The sequence below is a fragment of the Vombatus ursinus genome, unplaced genomic scaffold (assembly GCF_900497805.2).
Source record: "Vombatus ursinus unplaced genomic scaffold, bare-nosed wombat genome assembly UNPS02014778.1, whole genome shotgun sequence".
In the NCBI taxonomy this organism is placed as follows: domain Eukaryota; kingdom Metazoa; phylum Chordata; class Mammalia; order Diprotodontia; family Vombatidae; genus Vombatus; species Vombatus ursinus.
This window is the reverse complement of record NW_020954556.1, coordinates 34,171,960-34,198,920: the sequence shown is the minus strand read 5'-3', so window position 1 is coordinate 34,198,920 and position 26,961 is coordinate 34,171,960. Positions and strand designations below refer to the sequence as shown.

The following is a 26,961-nucleotide window of genomic DNA, read 5'->3' as shown; positions in this document are numbered from 1 at the left end:
GATTGCACATGAGCAAATAATCTCAGTTCAATCAAGGCCGGAGAAGGATCTCACCGGGAAAAGTCTGCTCTTGGAAGTCTCTAGAATTTCATTTATAGAGATGTGTTCGTGGCTGGCTTCCTCACATGTCTATATCCCAGGAGCCATTTTCCATTCCCTATTCAAAAGTTCACCTTCTTCCATGAGTTCTCTCCTCTAATTTCCCAGGAGTCTGTGAATCAAAAGAAGTCCCTTTCCTCCATATGCAGATACACAGTGTTGCAGAATCCGAAGTCTCTTGACCAATCAGGACTCATGTCACCCCTCTCTCATATTCAGTATGGACTAATAAAGGGCTATCCCTCAGCAAATAGTCCCAGGATTGGGGTGGGAGTGGAGCTACACTGACAAGCCACAGAAATATTTACTCATTGCATTTAATACACAACATGCTTTTAAATCTTAGAAACACCATGCTTGTTTAAAAAATTCAAGACCAGGGGCTTGCAAATGAAAACTTCATTCTTTGTTTCTAGTTTGAAATCTTAACATGTTTTCCAAAGATGCAAATGTATACCCGGCTGGAAATGAAGGGGGCATGCAGGTCTATATCTCCATATGAACTGATTATCTAGAGTAGTTTAGAGATTTAATCTCTTTGGGTTTGTGAGTCACCAACCAGCAAGAACTAAATTTTTAACAGATTCAGATCATTACAGGACAAATGTCACAATGACCAGATAATGTCCTCTCATGTCAATAGCATTTCCTTTTGCATAGAACAGAGTGTTCTATGAATTACAATTGCTGCAGGAAAGAGTACAAAACTGTGAGAATCAACTTAATTTGCTTTGCTTACCTATTGCCAGTGGATATGTAAATACCCTGCAACAACAGACAGATTCAGAAACCTTTCAAAGAGAGAAAAACATGGTAAGGCAGGCTCTCTCCTAAGTGTTAGGTTGTTTCCAGAATAAGTTCATCTACTGTGCTACCCATTTGTGCATCCTAGCCCTCCCTATGTGCTGTAATAGTGACTGGAAAAGCATCATGATTTTAGGGATCAATTTCAGTAACAAAAATAGTGCGAATTGAATCATGTAGCTTGAAGAGCACCTAACCCCTCATTTTACAGATGAAGAAACTGAGATCCAGAAAGTTGAAATAATTGAGACCACACAGGTAAATTAGCAGAGTCAGGCTTTGAAACCAAGTACTCTAAATAGGCTTCTTGTTAATTCATAATGTGACAGTGTGTCTTGCATCATGAAATGCTTGTAAGTTAGGTCCTTATAATTAATCAATAAACACGTAGTAAGTATCTATGATGTAGGCCATAGTGGGAGTAATATTCAATATGGATAGAAAATTAGATCTGGTACAGGTTGTATTGGGATTTAAAAGTTAAACAGAGGAGGTTATATTTTACTCTAGAACTAATACCAAAGAGTTTTAACTTTTTAAAACTACTATAAGACCCTGAAATAAAGGCTAAGGACTTTGGTTTTATTGTACACAATTGTCCAGTTATTGAAGAGCGCCAGAGCAGTGCTTAAAATGTTGGGCTTGGAGTCTAGAAGCTTGAGATTCAAACTAAGCCTCTGATACTTACTAACTGGGTAACCCTGGGCAGTCCTCCAGCTTTTCTGATAGAACTCCCTAGGAATCATGCGCTGTCATACAAGTTTGACATCTGAGTGGGTGACTTTCCTACAACTAAATTTCCATACACTGATGAAATCACTGATCTTTAGTTATTTGAATTTGTTTCTCTCAATGTATAGGTTTTGTCAAGGCAGATAGTAACTACAAACCAGTATGAGATTCTCAGGGAAAAGATGCTTAAATTGAATTTACATCCTTGTATATGAGTTTGCATCTGCAAAGATTTGAGATACTCTTGGAGTTTCACCACCTAACCTGGTATCAAAACCTAGCTTTACTTTTATGCTTCACTAGAATTCAAACTAAGACTCAAAACCAAGGGATCTTTGGTCTAGTATTCCATTTGATGAGCACTGGCTTTGAGCCTCTGACCTATTTGGTATCTTTAGTGACAGGACAGAGGCTGACCTGCTAACATGCTTTAAACATTGAAGGTTTTGTCCCAATGATAACCTCATTCTGCTGACATGCTATGAACTTTTTCTGTGGTCATTAAGCTTTTAAAAGTATTCATTGTAGAAAGAAAATCAGCAACAGCTATTAAAGCTATTAATTTATGGTTTGTCATAATATGAAGACTATTAAACCTTAAAGGATTTAGGAAGCCATTGAATTTCAAAGATCTTTTGTTCTTCCTGAACTATCCTTTAATAAGTTTGTATGGCAGGTTAAATTACTTATTTCCACAAGTCCCAGAGAGGATATTATGCAAGCATGGATGGAGCTTTATGGGTTTTTTTTAAAGGTCACCTTAAATGTCTCCATTGTAAACAATGACAAAAAAATCATCTGTCTTCGGCTTTTTCCTAGATGTATTTTATCAGTTTGTGTCTTTGGGAAGTAGATAAGAATATAACAATAATAATTTTGAAATATATCACCCTTTTCTACTCATCTGATTTAAATCATTTATTGCCCTGGGCTGATAGGCAATTAGGCTGGGGGACAGTAACTATATATGATAACCTTTACAAAAAGAAAAAATATATATTTTTTTCTATTTTCAAATGTTACACTTTCCTTGACACCTCATTTAACATTTAAGTTAAAGTCATTTTTTATTGAAGATAGTAGAAATGAAGATTTTCCAAAATGACCGATGATCCAAAATTAATTTCTATTTGGAACATATCTGGGTATTTCAAAAAATAATAAACTTAGAGGTAAAAGAGAGCTCATAGATTATCACACGCCATCTCCTTATTTTATAGATAAACCGAGACACAGATAGGTAAAAGTTAAGCATTAAAGCCATGATTTGCATTCATATTCTTTGACATGAAATCTGGTACTAATTCTAAATTATGCATCATTTCCCACAAAACAATGAAGTTACATTGTGAAGATTTCATATAAAATAAGTTCATGAATGAATGAGTATTTATTAAGCACTTGGCTATAGACAAATCAATGTTCTAAGCACTTGGGACACAAATAGAAAAGCAAGACAGCCCCTTCTCTCAAGAAGTTCACATTTTAATATGGTTAAGACACCACATATAAGAGGGTTGGTTGACATATTCTCTCTCCTAACTTTCCTGAGGATGCCTTGTTGGTTTTGTAAGGCTAATGTGCCTAGTCTGTGGGCAGTTGTTTACTGAAAGTCAGTAGGGAATGGCTGATTCCTTCTCCCCAAGTGTGGGAGCTGTATAAGGGCTTGGCTGGAAGTATAGCCAGTTGTCTCGGACAAGTTTGGACTGAAGAGACTTCCATTACCCAAGCTCTAGGGCTTACCAACTTATCAATGGTCAGTTTTGATGGTTACAAGCATGGACAGTCTATTGCTGACAGGAGATTCTTACTTTGTTGATGGCTATTAGGGTCAGGTTCCCAGGTAGCCCATTGTAAACATCTGTCCTGAATTATTTCTTATTCTCTATTCTGTTCCTTATAAATTTCAATTTTGACAAATGTATTTTGTGCATTCTAACAGTATCCTAATCTCTTCTAGGTCTAGCCACAAGGGAATTTTTTAGATGAGATTCATATTTTAACTTAGGGTAGGACTATAAATTCTGAACTCCCTTCTGACTATGAAATTTTATCCTTCAAGAATATTGAGTATTCCATTAATGTTAGCATTAAAATAATTTCAAGTTTCTTTACTCCAAATGCTCTCTCAATCTCTCTCTCTCTCTCTTTCTCTCTCTCTCTCTCTCACTCTCTCTCTCTCTCCTTCCCTCCCTCCCTCCCTCCCTCTCCACAAGACAGACCTCTGGGACTACAATCAGGAAAACCTGACTTATCATTACAGCACCTACCTTACAAGGTTCTTGTGAGGATGAAATGAGATTATATTATAAAGTACTTAGCACACTGCCTACCACATACTAGGAGGTATATAAATGCTTCTTCCTTTCCCCTTCCCTTCCTTTCTAATTCAACATATTCAACATTGGACAATAGGCAGGACACATCAGGATGATGACATGGAACCATCCTCTCCTCTCCACACCGAGGTTGACTGAAAGATATGCAGCAGCATATTAGAAAGTATGAAAAGAATATGAATCAATCCCAGAAGCTTCACTGTTTATGAAGAGAACAGAGAAACAGGAAATTTAAATAGCACTTAAGAAAATACATATAAAAAGAATAGCTAGACCACATGGAATGACAGAAACAATGTGCTCTAAATTCAGGTCAATAGAGTTCAGTAATCAGGGGAGTGCTGGAGCCAGCTTGAACTGGCTCTTAAGAGCTGCTTGTTTAAATGTTTACTATTAGTAGTTATAGCTCGGAAGTCAGCAAAAAGTACAAATCACTTGATTTATTGTTTTCCTGATTGTCAAGACTTAAGAAAGTGATGGAGGAAAATGTTAATAATGTAGATTAAACTTAAAAAGTCAGCTGTTCTAAACATTAACCAAGACATCTGGCTCAATTCAACAAACAATAAATGACTACCACATGGAAAAAGTACTGTGACAGGCTTTGGGATTACAAGACAGACATGAAAAAATCTTGCTTCCAAGTGGCTTACATTTTGCTGTGAGGAAAGGCATGTACACAGAAAATATATACAAATGACTTTCATTTTGAATGCATCAAAATCTTGATTTTCCAGGTATTTTACAGATAATTTCTTATTTATTTTATTTTATTTCTTGAAATGGAGTTTTACTAACCCACCTGGGCTGGAAATACAGTGGTGACTCATGGGCTTGATCTTAATCCTGAATGGCAATGAAGCTGTTTAATCTGCTCCATTTTTTTTTAAACTTGGTCAGGTTTATTGTTCTGTAAGCAGGGAGATCTCTACTCTTGGGACTCAGCATATTTGTGCCAGACTTAGTGCAGATAGTGAAACAGCTTTAGTCCCAGTGTGGTTCAGATTTCTTGAATTCAATGGTGATCCACCAGCCTCAATCTCCGAGCAGTACAACTTAAGGGTGTACATTGCCATACTTGGACAGATATTTTTAGACATTTGGAGAACATGACAAAAAAGTGACAATAATACATAGTATTATTATTTTTGTGTGTTGAAGAATTATGTACCTAGAAATTTTCATTCTTATATCTACAAAAGTTTGTTATTGGTTGTTCCACATACCAGAAGAAATTCTTGATCAAGTATGAAAACAGAATAGACAGTCTTTTACGAATTATTTTCTATAGTAGACAAAATTTTTAGTAACACAATTGACTGAAAGGTATAAGGAATATGAGATCCCTCATTGCTTATTGTTTTATAATTATAACAATGCATTTTACTAAATGAAGCAAAATGCAGTCTTAAAAGCTTTTTTATCACAAGGTGGCACCTATACATTTCTCTGAAGTACGATTTATTAAAAAAAAAAAATACTGCATGCCCTTGACAAAAATGGAGACATTAAGAAGAGGATTTAGTAAAGGAGGGGGAATAATGAATTACATTTTGGTCATATTACACTTGAAGTATCAATAGGGAAACCAATTGGAGATGTCCATCAGGCAGTTAATGCTTGTTTCAGGCTAGAAATCAAGAAAAAAAATGAATGTTAGAAATGTGATTTAAGGGGTCTTTTCCGTAGATATAATAGTTGACCCCACAGGGAGTAATGAGAACACTAAAATTCGAATAGAAGAATCCCCTGCAGAGTTCCCTCATTGCCCACCTGCATTTCTCTGTACTTAACTGTTTCATCATACCAGGAATTTCATCATCGGGAAAGTCATCATCCTGCAAGATTGCATTAGCCTTAGCACTCTCACCTTATAAGTAGCCTTAATACTATCTGCTCATCTGATTGGAGAGCAGAGCAAGGGACTCCTTCCAAAGTCTCCATTTTAAAGGGCTATCATCCTGTCCTTCTCTCCTGGACCTGACTCCATCATTATCATATGTTTGCACCCTGGTACCTACCCTCCCTCTAGCCCCCCTCATTTTCAGTTCTTTTCTGTATATTGTCTTTCTCAACTTAGATTGTAAGCTCTTTGAGGTAAAGGACTATGTTTTGTTTTGTTTTGTTTTGTTTTGTATCTTCGGTGTTTAGCATAGTGCCTAACATATAGTAGGTATTTAATAAATGCTTATTGAATATTGACTGGAGATGGTGAGAACTAACACTTCTTTCATTTATTTTATCCCATAGATTTGTTGCTGTTCAGTCATTTATTCCTGTCTGACTCTGAGATCCCATATAAAGTTTTCTAGGCAAAAATACTGAAGTGGTTTGCCATTTCCCTCTCCAGCGTATTAAAGCAAACAAAGGTTAAGGGACTTGCCCAAGGTCGCAGAGCTAGTCAGTGTCTGAGGCTGAATTTGAACTCAGGTCTTCCTGGCTCTAGTTCCAGCTTTCTAGCCACTGAGAAATATAGCTGCCGCCATTATGGTGATTACACCTTGACCAAAAATACCATTGAATCTACCTCCTCAATGAAATCTGGAGCCACTCAAAATAGATAAATTTAACAATCTATATGGGGGAAAAGTAGATTATAAAAGCCTAATACTCATGTTGTGAGATGAATTGAATGCGCATCCCCTCAACTTAGTTTATTAGCACATAGTCTTTGAAAAATATGGCAGATAAACAACAAGCTGGGATAAGAACTAAAGAGGAGTAGGGAAGCTGGTGAATTGTGCTTGGGGAAATATACAGTACTTTGAACTATCTCAAGATGATCTCTGACAGTCAATAAAACTTTTCATTTTTTAAGACTCATTTTCTTCCACTGGTGATATATATGTATGTATGTATGTGTATGTACATATATGTTTGTATTCCTGCATGTGTATATATACATTTCAATAAATCTTTTCTAATTATATGTAAAAACAATTAAAAAATATATTTTTTAATTTTCAGTTTCCAATTCTTTCCCTCCCTCCTGCACCTCTCCTGTCTTTGAGAAAGCAAGCAATTTGTTATCAATTATGCATTAAAAGTCATGAAAAACATATTTCCATATTAGACATTTTGCTAAAGAAAATACAGACAAAAATAAACAAGAAAAATAAAGTTAAAAAAGTATGTTTCAATCTGCATTCAGAGTTCATCAGTTCTGTCTCTGGAGGTGGATAGCATTTTTCATCATGGGTATTTTGTAGTTGTATTGGATAATTTTCTTGATCAGAGTGGCTCAGTCTTTTATAGTTAATCATCCTTATAATATTGTTATTATGGTGGACATTTTTTTCCTCATTCTGCTCACTTCATTTTGCATGACTTCATATAAGTCTTCCAGGTTTTACTGAAACTATCATGCTCATCATTTTTATAGTACAATAGTATTCCATCACAATCATATACCACAACTTGTTCAGCCATTTCCCAACTGATAGGAATGCTCTTAATTTCCAATTTTTACCCCTACAAAAAGAGTTGCTATAAATATTTTTGTACAAAGAGAGGTCCTATTTTTTTCTTCACTTTCTTTGGGATAAAGACTCAGTAGTGGTATTGATGGGTCAAAGGGTATGCACAATTTTATAGCTTTGTAGACATATTTAAAAATTGTTCTCTAGAATAGTTGGACTAGTTAACAACTTCACCAACAGTACATAAGTGTTCAATTTTTTCCACATCCTCACCAGAATTTGTCATTTTCATTTTCTCTCATGTTCACTGACCTGACAGGTGTGAGGTAGTACTTCAGAGTTGTTTGAATTTGCATTTCTCTAATCAGTAGTGATTTAGAGCATGTTTTCATGAGATTGTTGATAGCTTTGATTTCTTCTCCTAAAAATTGCCTGTTCATATCCTTTGACCATTTATCAGCTAGGAAACGACTTTTATTTTTATGAATTTGACCCGGTTCCCTATATTCTTGTAAAATGAGGCCTTTATCAGAGAAATGTGATATAAAGTTTTTTGCTCAATTCCAGTTTTTGTTCTAATTTTGGCTACATTGGTTTTATTTGTGCAAAAGCTTTTTAATTTCATGAAATCAAAATTATCTGCTCTATTTCCTAAGATCTTCTCTATCTCTTGATTGGTCATAAGCACCTCCCATATCTATAGATTTGATAGGTACATTTTTCTTGCTCCCCTAATATGCTTATGATAACACCTTTTATGTCTAAATCTTTTCTTCCATTTTGATCTTATCTTGATATATGGTATAAAATGTTTGTATACGCCTAGTTTCTGCCAAATTGCTTTCCAGTTGTCTGAGCAATTTTTGTCAAATAGTGAGTTCCTGTCCCAAAAGCTCATATCATTGAGTTTATTAAACAGTAAATTACTACACTTGTTTCCTATGGCATATTGTATACCTAATCTATTCCACTGATCCACCACTCTATTTCTTAGCTAATATCAGATTGTTTTGATGATTACTGCCCTCTTTCGTATTTTTTTATTGACTTTCTTGATATTCTTGACCTTTTGTTCTTCCAGCAGAATTTCATTATTCTTTTTCTACCTTTATAAAAAATTCTTTGGTAGTTTGATTGGCATGGCACTGAAAAGCCAATTAACTTAGGAAGAATTGTCATTTTTATTATATGAATTGGCCTACCCATGAACAATTGATATTTTTCCAATTGTTTAGATCTGTCTTTGTGTGAAAAAATATTTTGTAATTACATTCATATAATCTCTGGGTTTGTCTTGGAAGACATCCAAGTATTTCATATTGTCTGCAGCTATTTTAAGTGGAATTTTTCTTTCTCTTCCTGCTGAAGTTCAATGGTAATATATAGAAATTCTTATGATTTTCGTGAGTTTGTTTTATATCCTACAACTTTGCTAAAGTTGTTTATTTCAACTAGGTTTTTAATGGATTGTCTAGGATTCTTTAAGCATACCATTATATCTTTTGCAAAGAGTGATAGTTTTGTTTTTTTGTGGTCTATTTTTTCTTCAGTTTCTTTTTCTTGTGTTATTGCTGTAACAAGTATTTCTAACACAATATTGAATAACAATGGTGATAATGTACATCTTTGCTTCACCTCTGATGATACTAGAAATGCTTTAAGATTATCCCCATTAGAAATAATACTTGCTCTTGGATTTAGATAGATATTATTTATCATTTTAAGAAATGCTCCATTGATTCTTATACTTTCTAGTGTTTTTAAAAGAATGGGTATTATGTTTTGCCAAAGGCATAATTTTTGTTGCTGTTAACATGATTCATTATGCTCATCATTTTACTAATAATGCACCAGCCCTGCATTTCTGTTATAAGTTCTATTGATACTATATGATCTTTGTGATATACTGTTGTATTCTCTTTGATAATATTTTATTTAAAAATTTTACATCAGTATTCAATAAGAAAATTGGTCTATAATTTTTTTTCTCTGTTTTTGCTCTCCCTGATTTAGGTATCAAACTTATATTTGTGTCTATTCATCTCATTGACTTCTTATCTGTTTTGTGGTTAGATTTATCCACCTGTGAGAAGGGAAAGTTATGGTCCCCCACTAGTATAGTCTTACTGTCAATTTCCTCTGGTAATTCCTTTCATTATTTCTTTAAGAATTTGGATATTATGCCACTTGATATATATATATTATTAGTATTGTCTATGGTTCCTTTTCATGAGATACATTTTCCCTGCTCATCCCTTTTAATTAGGTCTATTTTTTCTCTTGCTCTGTCTAAGATCATGTTTGCAACTCATGTCCTTTTTTACTTCAACTGAAGCATAATAGAATTTGCTCCAGCCCTTTATTGGAACTCTATGTATCTCTGTTTCAAGTGTGCTTCTTGTAAACAACGTACTATTGGATTCTGCTTTCTAATCCATTCCACTATCTGCTACCATTTTATGGATTAGTTCATCCCAATCACATTCACAGTTATGATTACTAACTTTGCATTTCCTTTTTATTTTCTTCTGTTTATCTTCTCTCTCTCTGTTTCAGTCTCTCTGCCTCTCTGTCTGTCTGTCTCTATCTGTGTCTGTCTCTCTCCCTCTCCTTCTTTCTCTCCCCTCTCCTTCCTCTGAAGTTCATCTTGCTTGTGACCACTGTCTTCTCTTATATTTCCTACCCTTTTATCATTCCCCATTTTTCTTACCTCCATCCCCTCCTACTTCCCTATTAGGTAAGATAGTCAACTAGCCCTCAAATGAAGGTAATTCACAATCTCCAGAAGTGTCTTTTTCCAATTTTGAATAGCTGAAATCATTAGAAAGATTTTCTTAAATCCTAAATTTCCATCTTTAAAATTTGTCTCTGTAATATTGATTCTGTCTGTGTGGGACAGTCTATTCTTTTTTCTAGAATATAGTTCTTTAAACACTTGAAGACAACTAACAAGTGTTCCATAAGTCATCCCCCCCACCCTGGACTAAACATCTTTAGGTTCTTCAATCAATTTTCATATGATGATTTCTAGGTTCTCACCCTCTTGGGGATTCTCTTCTCCTTAACAAAGTTTTTCCAAAAATGTGCATCCACTGGGCACAATATTTCAAATGTTCAATCAGTGTTCAGTAACCATGACTGATAACTCCCTCTTACTGGACATTATGCCTTTCTTAATGAAGCTTAAGACCAAACTTAATCAAGCTCTATTTTTTTTTGGTAGGAAGGGGCTTCCAAATCATAGCGTTGCTTAATGTAATCTTGTATTCCATTAAGATCTTTGCCTCTTCAGACAAATGGAAATTTTGCCATGTCTCCCTGTTCTTATGTTTTTGTAGTTTTAACTCAAGTGGAACACTTTACATTTATTTCTAATAAAATTTATCCCACTAGACTCAGTCAAATGTTCTAAAGTTATTGTGTGTATATACATACACAATACACACATGTGTGTATTGGATATTGACACCTCTAGTTCCCTTACCTAGGTTTGTATCATTTGCACATATGATTAGGATGCCATATATTCCTATTTCCAAGTCATTGATACAAACATTATACAGCACAGTACCAACCACAGAATTCTAGGATACCACTAGAGATCTCTTTCTAAGTTGACATGAAATCATTAATGATTGCTTTTTGTGTCTACCCTACAGTCATCAAGTCCATATCACTCTATCTTTTCTAAAAGATCACTAGTGTGACTATCAAGATGGCTGACTAGTACTCTAGAGTTTGAGCAAAGAGAATTTATAGCTGCTTCCACAGGAAAAGAAAACAAGAAACCCAACAAAGTAACTCCCTAATAATTTAACAGTGAAAATACTAAAATAATCAAGTCAACCCTCAAATCTGTTGTTTACAAGAAATACATCTAAAAAGCAGAAAACAAATAAACAGAATAAAAATGAGAGGTTGCTACAAAATTTGCCCTGTATAAAGGGGAAAGAAAAAAAGCAAGTGTTATAATCATGTTATCAGACAAAATAAAAATAAAAATTCACAATAGATACATCCAAGGAAATTACATTATGCTAACTCCCCAAATAACACTAAATGTAAATACAAAAGGGAAATAAATGGAATCATAGAAGTCAATGAAATTAACACAACAATAGGAATCCCTAGTATTCATCTTTGAGAGTTGAAAAAATCTGATGGAAAGATAGAAAAGGAGAAAATTAAAGAATTGAACACTTTTGGGGGAAAATAGTTAAAATTATAATGGAATCTTCCTGTGGACCACTGAAAATTCAGATATTTCTCAACAAAAAAAGATGTTCATGTAATGTGGCACTGAGATTTTGCAAATAAATGTCAAAAGACAGAAATATTTTATGGACTACAACAAAAGAAAACTAGTAATCAGATTAGGGACCACAAGAAAAGAACAAAGAAATGATAAGAAAATCAATAATACAAGCTTAAATTATATGGAGGTCAAGGAACAAAATATAGAAATGATTAACAATTATATAAAAGACAATGATAGCGATGAAAACATATACCAAAATTTCTGTAAGGAAGCTAGAGCAGTCTTCCAGGGGTAGGGGATAGATCACTAAAAATATAAATTTACAAAATAAAAAAGGAAAAGATTAGTGAACTGAATATACTTGCTTAAAATTAGAAACTCAATAAGTAAAGCCAAAAATAAGCACAAAAAATTGAACATTAGAGTAAAAATAGACAAATTGGATGCAAGATTTTTAAAATGATAAAACTAAAATCTAGTTCTTTGAAAAGATCAATATCAATAAACCTTTAGCCAGCTTGAATAAAACTAAGGCAGAAAATCAAATCAACAAACTAGCAAGTAAACAAGGTGAACATATAACAAAACCAGAAAAAAATAAAAAAGGACTTACTAGAATCTAATATGCACAGTTATAAGTTAATAAAGTTGAGGACACAAAAGAAATAATCCTATCCTCAAAAATATGAAATATCCAAAATAACAGAATATGAGTAACCCAAAATCGGAAAATGAAAGAGAATATTGATAAAAAGAACAACCAAAAAAATATTCCTAGGACTGATGGATTTACAAGAGAATTTTTTCAAAATACCAAATAAAAATTAATATCAATACTATGCAAATTGTTTCCCCCAAATAAGGAAAAAAAGTCATTCTGATCTCTATGAGATAAATTTAGTTCTAATACCTAAAACAAGGAAAGATAAAGCAAAGAGAGAATTGTAAAACAATATCAGTACTAAATACTTTTTTAATTTTTAAATTAATTTTTAAAAATTAATTCCATCAAACATATAAAAGCAATTTATCCACTATATCACAAATTATAACTAAGCTGGATTTATTCAAAAGATGCAAAGATAGTTTAGTATCAGGAAAACAATCAATACAATTAATCATAAAATTTGTGAAAAATCATGATTATCTCAAAATAAAGAAAAAGTCTTTTACAAAGAAATGTTAATTCTCCCCCCTATTATTTAACATAGCTTTAGAAAAAGTTAGCAATAACAATAAGAAAAGAGAAAAATATTAAAGCATAAGTATAGTCAAAAAGAAAATAAAAGTATCCTTTATTTGTTGAAGACATGATGATTTTCATAGAAAATCTTATGGAATCAACAAAGATACTAATTTGAAACAAGCTATAGATTAAAAAATTTTCAGGATGCAAAATAACCCCACAAAAATCAACAGTTTTTTTCCCCCATAATAATAACAAAATCTAAGATTCAACAATAGAAAGAGAAATCTCTTTCTATATATGTAAAAAGTTCATAAAATAATTTGGAGTCTGTCTTCCATAACACACTCAATAGATGCACAGATTCAGTTGCAGAATGTTCCTTAATAAAATGCAGAACTGTTTAAGTAGCTGGAGGAATAGTCATTGCTCATGACTGGGCTAACCCAAGATAATAAAAATGAAAATACTGCCAAAGTTAATATACAATTTTAATGGCATTCTAATCAAACTACCAAGGGGAAAACTTACAGAGTTGATAAAATAATAGCAAAATTTGATTGGTAGAGTTAAAAAAAAACCTAGAATATCAAATGAAATGATGAAAAACAGATAGGAATAGGGAAGCTAGGTGATACAGTAGATAGAGCACTAGCCCTGGAATCAGGAAGACCTGAGTTCAAATCTTGCTTCAGACACTTGACACTTACTAGCTGTGTGACCCTGGGCAAGTCATTTAATCCCATTGCCAACCCCCCCCCCCAAAAAAAGAAAAACAGGTAGGAATGAAAAGGGATTAGCACTTTAGAACTCAAAGTATAATACAACAAACATTCAATCATTTCTTTTGGTTGAAGAAATAGAAAAGTAGATCAACAGAAAAGACTAATTAATGGATAATCAGAAATAACAGAACTCAATAATCCAGTGTTCAATAAGTTCCAAAACATAAATTACTTAGGAAAGAACTCTCTTTGTTAAAAGAACTGTTTCAAAAACTGTAAAGAAATCTGGTAGAAATTAGGCTTAGTTCAGTATTTCACACCATGTTTTAAAATAAATTCAAAAATGACACATCACCTGAATATTAAAAATCACACTATACCAAAAAAATTTAGTTGAGGAGCAACTTACAAATTTTTCACAATTGATGGTAGAGGAGTAATTCTTAATCACTAAGGAATAGAAGGAATCACCAAAGCAAAGTAAATAGTTTTGCGTACATGAAATTGGAAAACAAAATTTTGCAAAAGCAAAATTAATGCATCAAGAATTAAAGGAAAGTGGTCAAACTGGGGGGAAATCTATATTAAATTGCTCTGATAATCATTTGGCATAGAAGATATATAGATAACTGAGAGAAATGTATAATTGTAAAATTCATTAACTGATAGATAAGTCATAAAATATATGAATAAATGTCTGAAAAGAGCTCTTGAAACTGAACAACCATATGAAAGAATGTTTCACTATCACTAATAACAAGATAAATACATATCAGGAGAACACTGATATGTGTGTGTGTGTATGTGTGTGTATAATTTTCCAGTGATAAAAGATGGGAATAGTCGATAATGGAGGGGGTCATTGAAAGATGAACACCTTAATGCAGGGTTGTTAAAATGGAAATCAGTGTAATCATTCTGGAAATTGAAAATTATGCAACGAAAGTAGCCAAAATATCCATAGACACTGATGCTGAGATTCTACTATTAAGCAAATACACCAATAAGACAATTGGCCCAAAGAAAATTCTATATACCCATAAAATATTCATAGCAAAACTTCTGGTGGTGGCAAAGGTCTAGAAATAATGACGTACATGGACTGGGGCATGGCTAAACCTATTATGGTACATGAATATAATAGAAAATTATTTTCCTCTAAGAAATAATGAAGTAGAGAAACCTGGAAAAATTTAATATGAACTAATACAAATTTGAGTAAGCATAGCCAAGAAAATAATATACCCAATGGTTAAAACAACATAAATGGGGAAGAAACATATTTTAAAAAATAAATATAATAAAATTACAGAGAACAACCATGGCCCCAAAGGAGATATGTGTGATGATACCTCCAACCACTTTTTTTTTACAGAGGAGGTAGATCCACAGATATAACATACTGCACCTGTTTTCAGAATTTTCCAATATATTAAGTAGTTTTGCTGTTTTATATATTTTCCTTTTTATTTATTTGACTTTATTTTTACATGTAATTATTCTCTATGAAATGGGAAGAGAAAATTTGGTTGATGTAAAAACATAAGATGCCAATACATTTTTTTTAAGTAAAAGAAAAATTAGCATGAGTTTGTTGTATGCTTTGTTAAAATCCAGATAAATCATGCCTGCAGCATTCCTCTAATTTATCCATATGGCAACAATGACAAAAAATGAAATAATATTAATCTGGAATAACCTATTCTTCACAAAGCCATGCCAGTTTTTACATATTACCATTTTACTTTTCTAGATGTTTACTAAATGTCTCTGGCCAATGTGGGAATTTTTTTTTTACCATACACATTTGTTATAAGAATTTAAATTTTCTTTTTTTCTTCTCTGTAAGGGTAGGAAAAGGTGGGAATTAGGGAAAAAAACTTAGATAATTAAAAAAATAATTAAAATGCACCCCAGTAATTATAATAATATTATGTTGAGAAACCTCTTATTTTTTTTCTTCATTGAAAATTGATATAACTTTCTCCCTTCTCTGATCCTATAGAATAAATCTACTATTTTCTAGAATCTTCCAAGGATCATAGTGGTTCAATAGTCACATCCTCCAGTTCTTTGAGAACCCTAGTTTGTAATTGATAGAGCATCAAGGGTGGCTAGGTGTCCTCTTATGATTTCCCTACTTCTCTTGGGTTAAAACTCTGATTTTATATTATGTTTTTCATCAATGTTCTTTGGTGATTTTTTTTCATCATTCTTCCTGGCAGATAGAACAACAAGAGTTAAGTAGTTCTACTAAACTGTTATTATCACCATCTTTAATGGGCTTTGTCCAAGCCCAGTATCTGTATTACAGACTAGAAAATGGAATTATCACAAGGGCAGTGGGCATACTAAGAATGTAATTAGGTGGGAGAAAAAAATAAAACAAGGTCAAAGAGAGGGAATTGTTCTGGAAAACAGTGTTATAAAATCAAGGAGAAGGAAGAATCCTGAGACAATAATTCCCAGGTCACACAGCCCTTGTTTCAGCAATTACCTGAACAAATCCTGGGATAGCATGGCATGAAATATTTTGGAAATAAAGGTAATTTGAGGAATGGAGAGGAAAATATTGCTTTTCTAACATGTTGAGATTCTTGCCATTTGTGTATATTTCTACTATTAGGACCCAGGATGATCTTCTGTGGGTGACACAGAATTGTACTAGGAAATAGTATTTAATGACAACTTCTATCGGGTTCAGTTTTTCACCATATATCTTTGATTCCTATTTCAACTTATGATTCTCAGTAAAGGTATATTTAGTATTATTGTGCTCCTAGAGGGTTCATAGCTTGCCTGATACTGAGCCTGAGACATTTCAAGGATACTTTATCATCCCCTCCAACCCAAACAGTATCCTTTACTTCCTGCGATCTCCCTCTTTTCCTGATATGGCTAAAACAAACAAGCAAACACTTTTTCTATCCTTTTCTTTTTATACCAACTTCAGCTCATTCTGAGCTTTAGCATTCCTGATAACCATAACTGCTTAATAATTTATCTCTTGTTACCCACCTTTGATGCCATTTTGTCTTTTTTTTTAAATGAAGTCGATTGATGAATTCCCTATGCATCCACATCAGTGCCCTTTGAAAGGTCTCACTCTTTCTCATAAGCAGAATTGTTTCTCTATGTGCCTCTTAAAATTAATTCTTATAGCTTCCTATCCCTACCTTCTAGCTTTCTTTGTAGAATTTCATTTCATAGGATTCTATATAACATTACTTTGAACTCTGATAGGGTCTCTTCCCAAATATAGGAAGCTTCTTAGACTAATATTCCCAGCTTCCTCTCCTCTATCATAAATTCTAAGACTGGATGGTCATCTTCTTAAATTTCCCAAAATTTCTGCCCACAGAAACTATATTATGTTTATTTTTAAGAAGCAGATACAAAATAGCAGCCGTTAGCAAAGTATTTGAAGATTCTCAATTAGTACAATATTATTCTCTTGATCATAGAAGGAAAAATAATAGCTAACTTTCTAATAGTGCTTACTATATGAAGGCATTGTGCTAAGAGCCTTATAATTATCTCTGTTGGTACTGACAATAACCCAGGGATGTAGGTCCTATTATTATCTCATTTTACAGATAATAAGACTGAGGCAAACAGAAGTTAAATAATTTGCCCAGGGTTACACAGCCATTAAGTGTCTGAGGCTAGATTTGAATTCAATTCTTCCTTACTCCAGGTCCAGAATTCTACCTACTCTGTCTCCCCAAAATGCATGATTTTGATTATAATAAATTGAAAAAAGCTTTTACATGAAGAAAATCTGTGTATTTAGGTGATGAAAGGGAGGCTATTTATTGAGAAAAACAAATTTTCAGAAAATGATAAATATTTGATATCCAAGATAGATAGAGATATGATACAAATATATTCCAAATTGATGTGGCCAAAGGATATCAGCAATTTTCAAAAGAATTTCAAACTACAAGCAAACATGATATTGATCAAGGTCAAGTATTATGAGGAGCATACAAATCAAAAGAATACTGAATTTTCACTTAATATCCAACGAAGATGATAAAAGATGTGTATTTTCAACATTGCAGGGATCGTGGAAAGACAGTGGACTAAACAGTGTTGATGTATCTATGAATTAACCTAATAACATTGTAAAACAATTTGGATTTATGCTAGGAAAGTGTCCAAATTATCCACATCCTTTGACACAGAGACACTACTGCTAGTCACACAAAGACATCAATAACACAATGTTGCCATATACACCAAATTATTTATGGTAGCATGTTTTGTGTTAGCAAAGGACAGGATGAGACACATTAAAAGTTTTGTCATTGTGTTTTCCTCTTACATTACAAAACTTCTAAATTACTCCCACTGCATGAGAGGTTTCTTAAATCGAAGTAAAATAATTAAGTAAAACAAAAAATAAAGTGACCTCATCTATATCTTCAATCAATCACCTCTCAGTCATGGTTAACAAGTTTCCTCATCTGTTCTCTTGAATCACAAATGATCATTTCACTGATCAAAGTTCTTAAAATTTTCAAAGTTATTGTTTTTATCATGTTGAAATTGAATACATTTTCTCTTGGTTATGCTCATTTCATTCATTATCAATTTGTAAAAAATCTTCAAAAATTTTCATCTATGTAATATTGATGAATTAATTGAAAATTTTTTCTGGTTTTGCTCACTTACATTCATAATAAACAATTCATATCCAGTATATGTTTTCTAGTTATATTTCTAATTACACTCTGAACAGGGCAGGAATAGAATTATGTCTTTCCATAAATTTGACATTTGAACGAACAGAATGGATGCAGCAGATAAAGTCTACAATTATTCATTGTACTCAACAAACACTGTGACTAGCACAAATTAAAAGAATCTCATTCATGTCCCATTGGTTTACTTTATCACCGCTTCAGTTCCTCAAGGATTCATAGTTTCATCAATGTCAATATAGTCTCCGCTTACATTGATCACTACACCTGGTTCCAAACCGGTGAACTCTGAAAATTATAGAGATAAAAAATTAATCATCTGATATCCAACCTAGGTGGAAATGAGATATTCTGGTCTTAGCTAGACTGTTCTTTAGGTATCAGATGGGCAAGTCTGTGGTTAGGCCTAGAATCGGAATAGTCTCAGATTTGTAGAGTCTTCCACACATGGTTACTTGGAATTGTTTTTGAGAAGCTAGTTTAAATTTCAACGTTATCCTTAACTCTTTCTTGTATTTTACCAAGCTTCTCTCTACCCACCTTGTCCCATAGCTAATCACTTGGGAAATCTTGCCAATTCTACCTTCTCTCACAATCATTCACTTTGCCCTATTAATATACACATCACCATTTCAGATCCTCATCATGTTTCTCCTGGGCAATGACTATGGGCTCCTAATTGGATTTCCTGACTCCACTTTCTCCCTTCTTCAATCCATATTCTACATAGCTACCAAAGTGACAGTACTGGAACGTGTGTATGGTCTTGTCACTTAGGAAGCTCCAGGAGCTTCCCAACACTTCTAGAATCAAATATAAATTCTTCTGTTAAGCATCTAAAGACCTTCACAATCTGGTTCCAAACTACCTGTCCAAATATATTACACATTTCTTCTTTATGTTTTCTGTGGTAGAGACAAATTGCTCTAAATGGCCTTCCCACATGGCATGACTTCTGTTATGCAGCTCTGTCTCCCATGTCCCAAATGTGCTGCCTCCTCATTTCCATCTCTTAGAATTCCTTTTGTTCTTCTACAGGAGGTCTTTACACACACACTCACACACACACACACACACACACACACACACACATACATACATGCTAGACTCCTAGTACCTTCCCGAAATTTTATTGTATTTAATTGTATATAATCTGTGTCTACTCATTTTTTGTACATCTGTCCCAATGACATGTAAGAACCTTGAGGTCTGAGATTGTTTTATTTACATAATTTGGTTTTCCAATACCTAACATAGTGCTTGACATTTCTAGGTGCTAAATAAATTCAAGTTAATTGATTGATTCATTAATTCATCCATAATCACCTCAAATGAACCACTAGAGGAAGACTTTAGTGGTACTTTGCACCTATAAATGAATTTCCTTTCAATTATCTCTAACAAACTTGTAGAAAATATTTCTTAGTATCATCTGGCATCAGCCAATTCCATTTCTCGTTAAATGAATAGGAGACAACAATTTGAACCAAAAACGAAACAACAAATATTCCAGTCAATCGACTGAAAATCTAGGGAATAAACACTTGTAATTTATACCATCCATACTCTCTCCTTTAGATTCAATATTCCCATGGTCCACTGGCACCAATTTAAAACTAGTAGCTTGGTCACTTGTGCTGTGATTCAAGATGATCTTATTCTCATTGGTTATTTAATTTTTGTAAAGAAATGGATTTTATCTCTTTCACCTGGGGGTGAGTTCATGAAGTAGAAAAGGAAATTCAGGCATTTTCTCTCTAGCTTTCTGGCAAATGAACCAAACTCAAATGACACTAATATTACTATTCTTCCCTTACTCAGGAAGTATTGGAAATGAAAGTAAAAATAATTTTAGAAGCTCTAAAACAGGTCAAATAACACATGAACCAATCCCTTGCCCATAAAGCATATCCAAAGACTTCTTCACAGGGAATAAAGTCATCTTGAGTTACTGTGCTGTGCTCATGTCATAAAACCCACAGGGTCTCAAAAACAAGCACAGTAAAAGGATGACTTACTTCACGACCAAGCTGGGACTAAGTCCACATAGAAGCTCATAAGGAAGGTTTTCAGTTGTTTTGTTCCCTTTTTTCAAGTTTAACTTTGGAAGTTCAACTTTTAAAGGCAGATAAAACACCACTCATAAGTGAAAAGTCAGAATGATGAAGGATTTTTGCCAGGCTATCCTGACAAGAAAGACTAATAAGTTCCTTTTAGGTATTGGATTACCTACAGTTAATGTGTTCATATTAATTATAAGATTCTAAATACTGCTATCTCACATTTGATCAAAAGGGGAAGGCAAACAGAATCAGTGGGTAATACAGGTATTTTAAGACAGGAGAAGATTGAAATAGAAGTGAATTTCATAAGTATTTTAATGCATTGAACTAGGTCACAGTTAGATTAGTGATTCTTAAAGAGTCTGCCTCCATATTCCCCACCCTTGAACATACCAAGATTTCTGTATTCCCCATCTCTGTACCTATTTCTGGCTACCCTCATGATAGCAGATTTATGCGTTTTGTTCTTTTTTGCCCATCCTGGAAGCATAGAGTGAGAGGGGCCAATGAGGGGAAGTAGACGCAGAGGAATTTCATGTTTCGGTTAGTGGGTCTAAATGTCCAGTTTCCTGGGGAAATGTTACTTCATTATTCCACCAACTCTGACCAAAAAAAAAAAAAAGCAATTAAGAATAACTGGCTTAGATAATTCCCTGACTTGGCAATATTTTCAAACCATTTTTTTTATTTAGTAAGTCAGTATTTCATCGTATTGAGCAATTCATTTAAAGAATCATTTAAGATGGTGGCAAAGAATTGAAAATTGAGGGGATCCATCCATTGGGGAATGGCTGAACAAGTTGTGGTATATGAACATAATGGAATACTGTTGTGCTATAAGAAATGATCAACAGCTTGACTTCAGAAAAACCTGGAAAGCCTTGCATGGTCTGATGCTGAGGGAAATGAGCAGAACCAAGAGAATGTTATACACAATAACAGTCATGTTGTGCAATGCTAATATTGATAAACTTAACCCTTCCCAGCAATACAAGGATCTAAGAATCTCCAAAGGCCTCGTGATGGAAAATGCTATCTACCTCCAAAGAAAGAACTATGGAGTTTGAATGCAGATCAAAGCATACTATTTGCTATTTTTTTTTCTTCTGTTGAGTTTTGTTTCCTCTTTCTGGTGGTTCCTCCTATTGGTTCTAATTCTTGCTTACAATATCACTAATGTGAAAACATGTTTAATAGGAATGTATATGGATAGCCTATATCAGATTGTGTGCCATCTTGGGGAGGGTACTGGGGAGGACGGGGGAGAAAAATTTTAAACTCAAAAGCATATGGAAGTGATTGTTGATAAATCAAAATAAATTAATTTTTAAAAAATCATTTAAGAACCAGGAAAATCTTGTTCACTGCTAAAATAATATGGAGGAATCACTAGGGGAGAGGAAAAAGCAAGTTGATTCAGAGGTAATGTGAAGACAATGAAAGATTTTCTATCAATTCAGAATTGTTAAATGCCAAAGAAAATAACAATAAGTGGATTTTAAGCAAAGATGGCAAAGTCAAAGGTTCCAACCAAGCACAACACCCTCTAGAACCTCATTAATCAAAAAGAAAAAAACATAGTACTCAATAAAGGAGAAGATGAAAAATCAGGAAGTAATGAGCCAAGAAAAGCCAGTGATACCATCTGAAAAAGGAAGAGGTAGAAAAAGAAAAAAAGAGAGAGGTAGATACAACAAAAGACAGTGCTGTTAGGTCTTGATTTTCTGAGCTAGTGATCAAGGGAGCCTTTATCCTCACTTCGGCAACTCTGTTCTGTACTAAGAAAGGGCTTATGACCCAGGGATTAATAATCCCTACTTACCCCAGAAACCATTCTCTAGAACACATTAACCTGCAGATATTCTAATTTATCGAGAAAGGTAGTAAAGAGAAGAGCTCTAAGGTTACCAGCTGGGCTACCCATTAGTGCGGTAGGAGGAAGAATGTGGTTTAAGCAGTCTTACTCAAGATAGTTAGAGGGTAAGGACTAGGCCCAGATAATGGCAAAGGACAGAACTTAGCAAATTTTTTGAACCAAGCTTAACTACTCTCCCAAGACATGTTGTAGGAAGTTCATGAGGAAAGGCCAGGACACCAGGTTCTACTTTCCCATCCAGGGAATTTCTATCTTGGTGGCTCAGACCAAGACCATGGGAGGAGGCAGGGATAATAAACTATTATCAGTCATGCTTGCTGGCTGTCCTGCTCCTGGCTAAGAGTACAGTATGATTTTTTAGACCAAAACTCCCACCCCAGCTGGTTCTTTGAAGGACCAAAACGACAATAACACATCATCTAAAATATGAGGTTGTGGTCTAGATGGCAGCTTCCAGCATAAATCGTATGATTTTATGACAGTCGTATCTGAAATTTGATGATATTAGTAATTCAGAAGGAAAAAAAGATGTAAAAAATTCTCATCTGTTGCTTTGAAAAACAAGCAAAGGTAGAAGAAAACGTATACAATGAGCAAAGTGTCGTAAAGGAAAATAACATTAAAAAGACTTTAGAGTTCTGATCAGTGCAGGGACTAATCATGATTTCAGAGGTACAGTGGAGAAATATGCCTCCCATTTTTGGCACAGAGATAGGGTATAATAGGTACAGAATGGGGTAGTACATTTTTATGCATGAACTATCATTTAATTAATTTATTTTAACTGTACTTATTTGTTACAAGTCAGAGTTTTTTTTGGGGGGGGAGTCAGCCAATAAATATTTAACTAACATTTTCTATGTGATAGACATTGGGCTAAGTGCTAAGGGGGAACAGGCAAAAGACAATCCCTGCTTCAAGGAGCTTACATTCTACTGGGGAAGACTATACAAAAAAAGGGGAAGCTGAAAAGGAGTGGGGTAGGAAGAGAGGAAAGGGCATGATTGAGAAGTCCATAGGAGGGCACCCAGGGGGGAAATGAAGAGGTAGATGGACTGGGTACCCTCCTAAAATAAAGGTTCTGGGAAGAGTTCTCCTCCCTCCAATCAGAGAGATGGACCACAGGGGCAGAGGGTACCAATCAGGCATGAGTTCGATGGCTGAAGTGATCTTCCAGAATGAAGAAATTCTTAGGAAATGATGGAGAAATACAGAGAACAGAAAGTTACAGTCATTGCAAAGGGACAGTGATGATAGAAAATATCAATTAAACATTAAAAAGTAATTCTCATTTAGATAGTTAACTATAAAATAATCTTTACCAAAAAAGGCCTAAATAAATAGAATTTTTTTTATAGTTAAGATGTGCAAATATTATAAAAAAGACAATAGGACCTATAGCAATTTATTTATTCAGTGCCATGCAAAGCTAAAAATAAACAATACTGAAAGCCATCTGGAAAAAAAAAACAAAAAGTCAACAATCTCAGGGGAAATTAGGAAAAAAGTGGGGAGGAAGAAAAGGCATCTAAATACAGCAACTTTCTCCAATAAAGGTCTGAAATCTAAGATATAAAAAAGATATAAAAGAATCAAATTAGAAGAACAAGAGTCATTCCTCAATACCAAAAATATTAAAGTATATAAACAGGCAGTTATTAAAAAAAGAAAAGAAAACATAAGCTATCTATAATTATATGTAAAAAAGGTTCTGAATCACTAATAATAAGAATAGCAAATTAAAAGGTTCCATTTTACCCCCATAAGATTGGAAAAGACAAAAAAGAAGAAAATGACAGATAATGAATTGGTTATTACACTCATTCAGTCTTGGTAGAGTTGTGAATTGGTCTAGCTATTCTGGTATACTATTTGGAACTATGCATAAAAAAGTCACTAAACACTGCGTAATCTTTAACCCAGCAATGTCATTTGTAAACCTATACTCCTGAGGCATGAATGAGAGAGAAAAGGCTTTATATAAGTTAAAATGTAGAAGATTTTATATCTGTTCCCTTTGTTATAGCAAATAATTGGAAACGAAGGGAGGTACCAACAATTAAGTAATCACTAAGTAAGTTGTTATATATACAAGTAATGGAATACTATTGTTCCATACGACAAAAAGAATTGTTTCAGAGCAATATAGGAATGAACTAATTTAAAGCAAAGTGAGCAGAAGCCAGAGAACAATTGATACAATAAAAAACTACATTGTAAAGAGTTAAATGATGTGACCAATGACAATTTAGCACCACTAATGAAACAAGCTATCTATCTCCTGACAGAAATATGTACTCAGGGTGCAAAATGAAATATACATTTTTGGATATGGCCAATGTGTTCATTTGCTTTGATGAATTGAATATTATTACAAGGGTTTTGTTTTGTTCTTTATTTTTGAGGGAGCTAAGTAGAAACATTGAGAGGAATGGTGGGATTATTGATCATATTACTCCTATTCCCCCCAAAATGAAGAAAAGAAAAAGAAATTGAAAAAAGAGAAAATAGGGTCATTGAAACATTTTTTTAAATAAACAGGAAAGAAAAAAGAGCAAGACTAGAAGGAAACACAGGAAAGCAGAGTATCTTTGAAAATTCCATGCTAGAAGAAAATGAAAGCATGTATAATGGGACCTGGGGTGGAAGATGCAAGACTGTTACAAGCAACTGTCCAGCTAAGAATGAGCCTATAGCAGGAGTCTATCAGGCCAGCGTGGTAGACTATGAAGAAATACTAGAGAAAGCCAAAGAAGTCTGGAAAATAAGGGCAGATATTTCAGCTCCTAAACATGGAGAAAAAAAGAAAGAAAGATTGACAAAGCCTTGCAACAGAAGATCCAACTCTCAGGAAACTTGATATCCTTGGAGGTGGGAAAAATCTTAATGGAAGTTGCTGGAGAAATTCAGTAGTATGTGGATACCTGCGATTGTGCTGTTGGTTTATTACAAATTATTGGAGGACCCATCTTTCCTTCAGAAAGACCTGGCCATGAGCTCGTTGAACAGTGAAATCCTTTGGGTTTAGTTGGAATCATCACCACATTCAACTTCCTAATGGCTGCATTTGGCTAGAATAATGTCATTGTTTGATTTGTGGAAATGTTTGCCATTGGAAAAGTGTAGCAACAACTTCACTCATTAGAGCAGCTGCCACAAAGATAGTTGTGAAAGTTTTAGAAGACAACAACTTACCTGGTGCAATCAATTGCATGACATGTGGTGTTGGTGATATTAGCACAGCAATGGCCAAAGATGAGTAGTGGGTAGATCTGTTGTCCCTCACAGAAAGCAACCAAGTGGGAAAACAGTTGGCAGTCATGGCACAGGAGAGGTATGAGAGAAATTTGTTAAAACTTCAAGGAAACAATACTATTATTGCTTTTGTAGATACAGGTCTTAATTTAGTTATTCTTTCAGCTTTTTTGTGGCTGTGGGAAGAGCAGGCAAACTATGTACAATAACTGTTTCTGCATGAAAGCATTCATGATGAAGTTGTAGACAAATTTAAAAAGGAATATGTACAACTTTGCATTGGAAATTCATGGGACTCTAATATCCTCTATAGGTCCCTCCACATCAAAAAGGCAGTAAACATGTTGGTTGGTACAGTGGAAGATGCCAAAAGTAAGGAGGCATAGTGGCCTCTGATGAGAAGACTACAGATAGCCCAGAAATTATGTAGAGCCAACTATTATGACTGGTTTTGATCACAATGCATCTATTGTGCACAGAGACATCTGCTCTTAGCATTTATGTTTTAAATTTTAGGAATGAAGAAGAAATCTATACAAGAAATAATAAAATAAAACAGGGTCTTTCAAATAGTATATTCACAAAAGATTTGGGCAGAATATTTCAATGGTTTGGGCCTAAAGGATCAGACTGTGGTATCATAAATGTCAGTAATCCAACAAGTGGTGCTGAGATTGGAGATGCATTTGGAGTTAAGAAGCATACTGGTGGTGGCAGAGAATCAGGAAGTGATTCATGAAAGCAATATATGAGATGATCTAGTAGCACCATCAACTACAGTAAACTTTCCTCTGGTACCATCGAGTTTCAGTAACACTGTTTTGGTTTTAAATGATATCCACACTTTTAGAGATTTCAAAACATGTAACAGGAGCTACTCTCCCACCTCTTTAAGATTTTCATAAATCATTGGCTTCTTTTCTGTTATTTGAAAGTGGAAAATAAGTTTGCAAAAAAAGTATAAAGTCATTATTTAGTGAAAGATGGATTGCTCATCATTTCCTGCTTTCTTTTTGATACACAAACCTTGGATTTGAAATCAGCACATTCACTTCCTTAAGAATAATGAAAATCTGAATAATCCACTCTTTGAAAAGAAAACAAGTGTTAATAAGCTTAAACAATACATTCAGGACATTTATGAAATGCTAATCATATTTCTAATGATAATGGCCTTGGATAAAACAGGTTTTTAACCTGTCTACTTCTATACTTAATCCAATCACTTTAAGTGTAAACTTAACATTTTCATGAGACAATCTTCCAAACAAGTAAACTGATTGAGAAAGTCTCCTAACTGTATTGACCAGCATTTTGCTACAGTGGCTTAGGTTTTTAGAAGTATTGTGAAGAGTACTATTGGCAATAGGAAATGAATATTGCTGCATGTATATTTAGAAGTGTATGTAGAATAGTCTCATGCTTGTCCCAGTGATTATCATCAATACTCTTGAAGTTACGTACATTTGTGGATTAGTGGATTTATAGAATACAGGCTC

General features: G+C 33.9%; 1 pseudogene; it reads left to right on the top strand.

Moving 5' to 3' along the window:
- Positions 1 to 24,809: 24,809 nt before the first annotated feature.
- Positions 24,810 to 25,685, top strand: LOC114045154 (annotated as a pseudogene).
- The last annotated feature ends 1,276 nt before the right edge of the window (positions 25,686 to 26,961 follow it).